Raw genomic sequence first — 7,657 nt, 5'->3', positions numbered from 1 at the left:
AAAAAAAAAAAAAAAAAAAAGGAGAAGCGGCATTTAATACCAGGGGCCACTCGGCCCGGTGGGGCCCTCCATTAATCACACGAGCCATCGTGGAGAGAGTGCCAGATGGAGCTGTGCTGTGGCCCCAGGCCCAGGCAGATATGAGCTACGGCCTAATTACAGGGCACAGTGACCCCAGGGGGCAGAGTTCAGGCTCCGGTCAGAGCAGCACCCAGGAGCCAGGGGAGGGGTCAGAGGCCAGCTTTTGACAGGCAGACCCAATGTTCCCCCAGCTGCCTGGAGGTGGGGGACAGAACCTCAGGGACCACACCGCCCTGCCTGTGCCTGGCCCACCTTGCTTGGTTAAGTTCCACTGAGCCTGAGGGTGAGGTAGGCTTATTCTCTGTTTAGCCTCAAAGGCTCAGCAAAGGAGGGTCATGGAACACTGAGGCTGAGAAAAATGGGTTTGCTGTGTAGAAGAGGCCACAGCTAGACCCTGAGAAAATTCTAGAAGAAGCTGCCATGAAGCAACACAGGGTCTGGTGTGGGAAGAGGAGGGCTCCTCCTCTGAGACTCCCTGGAGTTCCCTCTTGTCAGCAATGTAGTTGCTACTCCACGAGGCACCCTTGAACTTAAGCATCTTGGAATCTTGTGAGAGCTGGCCATAGTCTAAGGTCTCCAACGCGTACCAGCTCTTGGGTAGGGGTGGCACTCGGGAAGGAGAAGAGGAGTTAGGACCAGAGGGGCCAACAGGGAGAGGGGACAAAGGTGGGCCAACAGGGAGGGAGTTCTGGGAGAGGGGACAAAGGTCTGGAAGGAAGAGGGTAGGTAGGTTTATCTGGAGAGCATCCTTCCACAAGGCAGGTACGGGAGGTGGCAAGCGTCTGTCACCAAATGTCCAGCTCTCCGCTCCACCGCAACTCATCCACTACCCTGTCCGCCCACTTCGAGACTTGGACCACGTCGGAGTCAGTGATACAGGAAACAGGGGTACAGGGGACAGAGCCTCGGTCCTTTTGCTTCTCCCCAAGTGCAGCCGGTCAAACAGCCAAGAAACAGGAACTCTGCTGTGCTTTATCAAACAGACACGCAGGCCAGCGGTCACTCAAGGCACACAACCAGGGACGTTGGTTTCTTGATGCCCACTGCTCAGCCTGAGCCTAGAACTACCCTAGCCGCCGCTGCCACCATCACCACAGTTGGCTATGCTGCAGGCTTGATATATCCCCAGAGGAGAGTTCAGAATCCTAGGTTCCCATAGGCCTTTGCAAGGGCCTTTAGGGACCTCAAGGTGATATCATCCTGAGTTTAGAGCAGACACAGAAAAAAATAAGAATAAGGGCTGCCGGGCAGTGGTGGCACACGCCTTTAATCCCAGCACTTGGGAGGCAGAGGCAGGCGGATTTCTGAGTTTGAGGCCCACCTGGTCTACAGAGTGAGTTCCAGGCAGCTAGGGCTACACAGAGAAACCCTGTCTCGAAAAACCAAAAAAAAAAAAAAAAAAAAAAAAAAAGAATAAGGGCTGGGAGGGCTCAGTGGGGAAAGGGGCTTGCTGATAAGCCTGAGGACCCGAGTTTGGTCCCCAGAACCTGCATGGTAGAAAGAGAACCAGCTATCACAGGCTTTCCTCTGACATGGCACAGACATGTACATGTACACACATGAATGTACATACAGGAAAGGGACGGAGGGAAGGAGGGAGGGAGGGAGGGAGAGAGGGAGACTGAAGCAAAGGCAGAGGACACGCCTACACAGCAAGGGGAACCAGGCCTTCTAGGGCCACCATGACCAGAAGAGGACAGATTCCTGTGACATGCTCCCCCTCTAAGTGGCGAGGACCCCGCCCCACAGATCCCTGAAGCTGCACTTCTGGCCTCCAGTGCTGTTTCCAGCCCAGCAGACCCAAGCGCCTGCTGAGCTTCTCCTAGGCCTCCTGGGACCGAGCTGTCCTGTCCTGTGTCTCACACATTTGTTCTGTTCTCTGCTCAGCCCCAACACCCACTTGGTCCCAGCTCCGAGGCGCTCAGCTGTCTTCCCTGTTCTCTGAGTATTCCTCATCCGACACCAAAGGTTTCAGGAGAATGTCCCTCAGTGGAAACAAGACCTCTCCTCTCCCCGCAGGCGACACTATGCCCCTAATATGGGTGGTAGAGGGACTCATCATCCTTGGCTCCCTAACAGTATCTCCCCTCTACTGTGCAGGCAGCAAAGCTCTTCCTTCACCCACCTCACCCTCCCCTCCCTCACCCTCCCCTCCCTCATCCTCCCCTCCCTCACTCTCTCCTCTCCCTGATGCACCTTACTCAGGCCTCAAGCACGCTAGCAGAGGACTCCTGTGCTGTTTACACTAGTTAACAGAAACACTGAAGAGTTGTTTATGGTAAATACAAACCTTAGGTGCCAGAGAGCAATCTGGCTGAGCCAGGACCTCCTGTCCACAGCCCACAGCCCAGCAATTTAGCCCCTGACCTCTGACCTGTCTTCAGGCATGGGCAGCTGGGGACCTGGGGATGTGAGGCAAGAAGAGGCCTCCTCCTTCCAAGACATGGTCTTGGAGTCTCTGCCTCAGCAGGGACCAGGCCCACCAGCCTGCAGCCTCCCTGAAGGGGGTGTTGGGGAGGTGTGAAGACAGGGAGGAAGGCTGGAGGGTGGGCGTACTGTCTTTGTAGGTCATTGTGATCTCGGGGACGGCTGGGCCATTCTTTTCTCAGCTAAAAAAACTGTTTCAGTCTTCCTCTGTCATCAAGGAGCGTTGTGAACTGCCCTGAGCTGGTGTGTGTGTGTGTGTGTGTGTGTATGTGTGTGTGTGTGGTGTTTGTGTGTGTGTATGTATGATGTGTGTGTCTGCATGGTGTGTGGTGTATGGTGTCTGTCTCTGTGTGTGTGTTATATGTGTCTGTCTGTCTATCTGCCTATGTCTCTCTGTATAAGTGTGGTGTGTATGTCCATCCATCTGTCTGCCTGTCCTTCTATCTGTGTGTTTCTGTATGTGTGTATGTGTGTGTGGTATATGTGTCCTCTGTGTATGTGGTGTGTGTGTCTGTCTATGTCCTTCTGTATGTGTGGTGTAGTGTGGTGTGTGTGTGGTATGAGTATGTGGTCTGTGTGTGTGTGTGTGTGTGTGTGTGTGTGTGTGATAAAGAGATGATAAAGAAATGACCAAAACCATCTACATTCCACCCTGGTCCAAACACATGGCCCCTCTGGCTTGGTTCCTGTACGGGAAGGGCCCCTTCCATTTCCTTCCAGCCGAACACAAATATCGACAACTGGCTCAGGTGACTTCTTGCTCCTGAACTAACCTAGTCTAACACAGGCTCATCAGTGATGGGCACGGAGGGCCAGCCTGCACATCCTTTCAGCTCAAAATGGAAGACTATAACTCTGACCACATTCCTTGTGGTACAAACTATGCCTGCAGAGGTGGCTCCCAGCAGCCTTCACTGGACAAAGGTGAAGCACTCCCTGCTGCGCTTAACCCTCAACTGGCAGGATCGATCGGGCCTGGCTCTGGCACCCTGGCTTTTCTAGTTGAGACTGGACTCCCTTCCCAGACCTCTGCGCCTTCAGCCTCCAAATGGAAAGAGAAGTTTGAGTAAAGTTACTTTTCTTTTTGAAAATTTACTTTAAAAATAACAGCTATGGCCTTTTCCCTGACTATAAACACCATCTAAGCATGAGGCAAAAAAAAAAAAAAAGGGAAGAAATATAATCACACAAGACAGATAGCCTCTGTCAGAATTTTGACAGACATGTTGCTGCCTGTCACAGCTGTGTGTGACGGCATGCATATACAAATGTCAGTCAACGGTGACTCTGCCTTCTGCTTCTCCAGGCAGCAGAGCCAAGGCTGCCTATGTTCCTGGGCCCTGCTTCTGGGATTCTCTAAGTTCTAATCCTCTGGTTCTAGATGGGTATTCGGCAGCTCTAGCCATTCATGAGAACAGCCTCTGGAACATGAAACAGACTGTCAGTCCCCAGTCAAAGAACGGAGGACCTGGACACTCCAGGGGCTTCCTGAGGGCCAGCACTTGGGACCCCCACCTTCTGTGGTTCACAAGCCTCAGCTTCCTCACCTACCTCCTGTAATCCTTTAAGATGCAAAACCATGTGGGCCACACTAGCCCTCCCTGAAAGTACCCCAGAGCTGCCAGCCCAGCAGCCCGCCCCCACAGCAGCCCGCCCTCCCCGCAGCAGCCCGCCCTCCCACAGCAGCCTGCCCCCCCCCAGCAACCCGCCCTCCCCACTGCCAGTCACCCAAGGACAACTTCCAGCTTCCCAACAACTCCCCAGGCAATCACAAACTGAAGGACACCCAGGACTAAGCTACCTATGGGGCTGCCAGGGACAAAGGGAGCATGTGAGTCACGAGGTCTCCCAAACTGCCCAAGGCCCACAGCCAGAGCCTGAATGGGAGAAAAAGAAATTGGCTTCGTGTCCCCACTGCAGGAAACCCCTCACAGCGCAGCACACACACCCATCCTCCAAGCCACTGCCAGCTTCCTCAAGCTGACAGGCACCATCTAGGGAGCAAGAGCCTGGCTAACCCATTGTCCTCTCCGTACTGCTGCCTGTAAGGGGAGACCCAGTGTCCCAGAATCTCTCAAGTCAGCATTGACTGGGTAGTTGGCGCACTCCCTCAATCTTCAGGCTCGTGTGTGTGTGTGTGTGTGTGTGTGTGTGTGTGTGTGTGTGTGTGTGCGCGCGCGTGCGTGCGTGTCCCACATAGATGATAAGTCCATAGAAACAAAAAACTACTCCTTGAACTAAAGGAAGAGGGGGGGGGGGAACCAGCTCCCTTTTCATTTCCATTTCTTCATTTTTCTGTCTTAGAGTAAGGAACATCAGATAGGGGACAATGTGGTCCCTCTAGGCCTAATGTAGAGCCAGGAAAATATGTCTACTTTCACAGCAGATGGGAAACTGAGGCACTGTGGAGTGAGCTCGGTCCTCATGTCCCCTGAGGCTTCTGTGAAAAGGCTCCACACAGCCTGACGGGAGAGACCAGAGCTCCCATTTCACAGATGCGAGGCTGTCACGGCAGACCCGAGGCTTGGCAGCTCAGCTACCCTACTGCCAAACAGACTGAGATTGCCATCACACCCAAGAAGCAGGCAGAGGAGAAGGGCAAACCAGACACCAGGACAGTGGTGCCTGGCAGGGACTAGGGAGCAGGTCTCAGCTGCACAGGGTGACAGCCAGGTAAATGTCTGGGACAAGCTGGGTCTGGCGGGCAGCACTTGCCCCTGCCTGCAGCTCAGCAGCAGGGTTCACCCTGCCGCCCCAGACCGAAAGCTAAGCTGGATGGGAGGGCCTGTGAGCTACAGGGAAACAGCTGGCAGGGCCAGGACGTGGGTCAGAGACAAAGAACACACAAGTAGGGAAGACGGATAGACAGACAGACACACCCACACCCACGAGTGCACCCCCACCCAACCAGCCCCACTCCTGACAGCTGGCTCCAGAGCAGCTGCTTGCAGGAGCTTCGCTTCCTCATTTAAATACCAGCAGAGAGGTAGGGAAGAGCGCTGCATGCCCTGGCCTGACCTGATGTCCAAGGACATGTTTCTCAGGTTAGAGATATGTTCCTATCCTGTCCCTCAAACCCAGCTGTCCAGAAGCCCAATTTCTCTGACCAGAACCTGGCCTTCAACCTCCACCCTCTGCTATGCCAGGCCTCAGGTACAGAAATGAAAGAGCCAGTCTGCATTCACTTGGTGACCAGGGGGCGGTTCTTTTGTAGTTAAGAAAGAAGGGAAGAAGCCCTGCGGTGGTGGCGCAGGCCTTTAATCCCAGCACTCGGGAGGCAGAGGCAGGTGGATTTCTGAGTTCAAGGCCAGCCTGGTCTACAGAGTGAGTTCCAGGACAGCCAGGGCTACACAGAGAAACCCTGTCTCGAAAAAACCAACCCAAACAAACAAACAAGAAAGAAAGGGAGAAAGAAAAGAAAAGAAAGAAAGAGAGAGAGAGAGAGAAAGAGAAAGAGAGGCATAGAGGGAGGGAGGGAGAAAGGAAGGAAGGAAGCTGGTGGTTTTTCCTGGGGTTTCAGAGGGAGGGCAGCACTTGAAACTCCTCATTGCACACATTCAGCTACTTGCACTGTGGTCGGGGCTCCACACATGGGGTCCCTCCCCCACCCGAGCTCTCCTTCAGCTCTGAAAGCATCCTGGTTAGGAGGAAGGACACAGAGCCTGGATCTCACAAGCAAGCAAAGCTTTGGGAGCCCCTGGTGTTTGTGGAGGTCCCGGGCACCTCTGCATATACAAGTCTGCAGAAGCAGCAGAGAACTTGGGCGTTTCATTTTGCAGTAAAGGAAAAACCCCATGACCCAGTTAATTTTCAGAGAAGTCCAGCCCCTGACCCATGACAAAAGACAGGGGACAGTGGACAGGGGACAGTGGGCAGGGGACAGGGGAGCCGGGAAAACTTAACCGTTTATCCTGCCGATAGTATCTGTCTCTAGGGGACAGAGGGCAGGGACCTGGCCTTCCCTTCTCAGAGAAGCTGCCCACCCACATGGAAAGTGGGGCAGTGTCCTCCATGAGAGCCTGCTTCCTGAACCCAAGGAGGTAAAACCCTTCCCTGAGTGTAGAATCCATCAGGACGCTGGCTGTTACAGTCTGGGGCCACTGCACATGGGGGGAGGGGCCGCTGCCCCACAGTTGCTCTTAATTGAAGGCCTCTGGGGGCTCAGGCTGAGCGTGCATAAGGGGAGGATTGACAACTGATCACTTGCCACCAAAAAGAGATGAGACAGAAACCACCGGTGACCACTGTCCTAGTACAGAGGCGATCCCTCCGCCTGGGATCCAGAGTGGCTACCTCCCTCGCTCTGCACGGATTCCCTCAGCGGCAGTCTCCCGCAAGGAGGTGCCCAGACCTTGTCCTGGCCTGTCTGCAAACTCTTGTGAGCTCTTCTATCCCACACCGAACCCAGGAACTTGTTTAAAAGTCTGATATCGGTTGTATAGGGTGCTAGAGTCCCGGCTTCCCAGAGGTGAGACATTGTGAAAAAGGACAGAGAAGAAAGTCCGGTCCCACTCAGGCCGCAAAGGGCAGCCATTCCCAATCCTCCCTGTACGCGAGTTCAGCTTGAGCCCCCAGAGACCCGCAATCAGGAGCAGATGTGGGGCAGTGACACCCCCTCTCCCCATTTGCAGTCAAAGGAGCAGATGGTCAATGTTCAAGGTCTCACCGAAACTTCAAAACTTACACGAAGCTGTACACCATATGGGCACAGGGGTAAGGCTGTGTGCTTAGGACCACAGCCCTGTAGCTCCTGGATTGTAGGCCAAAGAAACCAGGGAAGCCTGGGGAGGGAGGCTGGTTCCAGGACCAGCGATGAGAAAAGAGCAAGCGGTGCTGGAGAGATGGCTCAGTGGTTACAGCACCGGCTGCCGCTCTTACACAGGGCCCAGGTTTGGTTCCCAGCACATACGCAGCAGCTCCCAACTGTCTGTAACTCCAGTTCCAGATTTGATTCCCACTTCTGATCTCCTTGAGCATCAGGCATGCATGTGGTGCACATACAAACATGCAGGCCAACACTTATACTCACAAAATAAAAATAAATCTCTAACAAAGTCTCCCCTTCCCTCCCTTGTATGAAAGAGGAGGAGGGGAAGAAGAAAGAGACTAGAACCCCTTACCTGCCTCTGTGCCCTCTAGCTGTTCCCCG

The 7,657-nt window shown here is 54.1% G+C and overlaps 1 protein-coding gene across 2 annotated transcripts in view; it reads right to left on the bottom strand.

The window, feature by feature from the left end:
- The window catches only part of Septin9 (septin 9), a 176,297-nt gene that overhangs the window by 88,934 nt on the left and 79,706 nt on the right, over positions 1–7,657 (bottom strand). The window lies entirely within an intron of this gene.

The sequence above is a fragment of the Mastomys coucha genome, unplaced genomic scaffold (assembly GCF_008632895.1).
Source record: "Mastomys coucha isolate ucsf_1 unplaced genomic scaffold, UCSF_Mcou_1 pScaffold5, whole genome shotgun sequence".
Classification (NCBI taxonomy): Eukaryota; Metazoa; Chordata; class Mammalia; order Rodentia; family Muridae; genus Mastomys; species Mastomys coucha.
The sequence above is the reverse complement of the archived record's forward strand: the minus strand, read 5'-3'. Positions and strand labels throughout refer to the sequence as shown.